Below are 2,639 nucleotides of genomic sequence, written 5' to 3' on the forward strand. Positions count from 1 at the left end.
GAAAGAATTGGAGAAGACGAACCGGAGGTCCCGGTCGATAACGATGTAGTCGATATCCCAGCGCCTGACGATGACGAAAAGTACGAAAGCCGCTTGAGCTGACGGCCTGTCAGCTGAGCTATTTAATTACGATGGCAAGGAGGTAATAAGGTGCATGCCCGACGACTGGAATACAAGTGCGCTCTGCCCAATCCACAAGAACGGCGACCCCGCTATGCGTGCCAACTACCGCGGGATCAGCCTTCTAAGCATAGGTTGCAAGGTCTTATCGAATGTATTGTGTTAAGACCGAATACCACCCTCAGTGAAGTGATTGGGCCTTATTAGTATGGCTTTAGACCTGGCAAATCTACCATAGACCAGGTATTCACAATACGCGAGATCTGGCAAAAGACCCGCGAGAAAAGGATCGGCACTCACCACCTATTTGTCGACTTTAAAGGCGCTTTCGACAGCACTAAAAGGAGTTTCTTATATGCCACTATGTCTGAATATGACATCCCCGCAAAACTCATACGGCTGTGAAAAATTACGTTGAGCAATACCACCAGCTCTGCTTTCTTTCCGTACCGCCACCAGACGGGGTTTCAGACAGGGCGACTCTCTTTCAAGTGACTTCTTTAATCTGATGTTGGAGAAGATAATAAGATCTGCAGAACTGAACCGCTCAGGAACAATTTTCTACAAGAGCGTACAATTGCTGGCTTATGCCGATGACACTGACATCATCGGTAAGAAAAACCGCGAAGTCTGTCCTGCCTTTTCCAAGTTGGACAAGGAAGCAAAGCGAATGGGTCTGGAGGTAAACGAGGACAAGACGAAGTATCTCCTGTCATAAAACAAACAATGAGCACATTCGCGCCTTGGCACCCACGTCACTTTTGACAGCTATAATTTCGAGAAAGTAGAGAATTTTGTTTACTTGGGAACCAGCATTAACACCGATAATAATGTCAGCATGGAAATCCAACGCAGAATCGCTCTTGCCAACGAGTACTGCTTTGGACTGAGTAGGCAATTCAGGAGTAAAGTCCTTTCTCGACGTACGAAAACCACGCTATAAGTCACTCATCATACCCTTGCTGGTATATGGCGAATTAAAATACAGCGGCTAAACTGGCTTGACCATGTCGTTCGAATGGACACCGACGCCCCAGCTCTGAAAGTATTCTGGCTTCACTTGGCATTGCCAAATGGCGTCAGTTGGCCAAAACCGCTTTGGCGGTTACAGGGAATAAGAGAATAGATCTATAACCTTATCAGTCACACAGTGTTATAATCCCGACGAAATCGTTGACGGTGGTACCGGGAGGGTACCGTACATGACGGTAGGAAGTTTAGTTTGGGTTAAAGTCTCGACGAATAGTTTTATATCAACTTTTGTGAACTTCTGTTTATTTGTTTTTGGACAACATATTTACCTCTATTGGTTACAATAATTTTAAGCTTATATAAAAAATTGTTTGGTATGTAGTAAGTTTGGTGAAACTAGAAAACGATGTGATTGAGTAAAAACAAGAAGAGAAGAGCTGAAACTAGAAAAGTAATACAAAGAAGGAGAAAGATGAGAGAAAGTAAATAGAGCAACTATAGGAGTTGTTGGTAGTAGGAGCATTAGTATGTGACTCCTCCACCCATAAGATATTTGCGACCTCGCAAATTTGAACTAAAACTATGATGGTGGTTTTGTAATAATCTTCTTATATGTATATGTACTTAAACTATTTTTTTTTTGGTTTTGTCCTCCTTTCCCACTGAGCTTTTTAATATTTAGTTTACCAATTATTTGAGGCATCAGTAACATAATTTCCGTTTTTATTATATACATCAAGTTTTTTGTATTTAGGCTTACTTTGCCAATTTCTCTGTTACTTATAATATTTTCTACCTGTTCAGTCGGTTTACAATCCTTTTTTCGGTTCGATTTCTCAATTCTTTCAATTTTCTCCGTTTCGTATATTGTGCACAATTTTTGAATGTACTATTTATCAAAATTTTTTTTAATAAAATCTATGGGTCTTTTTTTGTTATAGAATGAATGGGATTGTCATGATACAAATATTTAAAGGTAGTTTCACTTCTTCTTAGCCGCCATTGCTCCCATTTGACGTAAACTGTGCTTTTGGCATTTTCTTTTGAAATCGAGCTACCATATTTTTTGACAAAAGTAAAAAAGTGATTGATTACTTCAAAAAAAAAGATATATATATATATAATTATTTAAAAGAAATTAAAGCTTTTAGCGATAGTGAATATAAAACGGAAGGTAAGTGAAATATTACATAAGTGGTATTCGCGCTTCTGTGTATTCGCTGTATCCTGCGTAAGTGTAACTGGACGAGCGTGTGGTTGTTGTTGCATGCAGCGGTATTTGATGTACCGCTAGCAACAACAAATCACACGCTCATGCAGTTACGATTACACAACATACAACGAATACACATAAGAGCGAATTCCCCTAATGTATTCACATAAAATATGCATTTACCCTTATTAATTATTGTATTGTTTTTTAATAAGATGAGCTGCATATTTAGGAGCTGCAATGGTGCATGGAAACTGAAAATGTGTTACCAAAAGTATCGTTTGTTTGTTGCGAGCACTTTTCCGCGAAAGATTTCAACCGGAGGAACGGATGC

This window comes from Rhagoletis pomonella, unplaced genomic scaffold (genome assembly GCF_013731165.1).
Source record: "Rhagoletis pomonella isolate Grant_MI unplaced genomic scaffold, Rhpom_1.0 Rhpom_scaffold_00001, whole genome shotgun sequence".
NCBI classification, from domain to species: Eukaryota; Metazoa; Arthropoda; class Insecta; order Diptera; family Tephritidae; genus Rhagoletis; species Rhagoletis pomonella.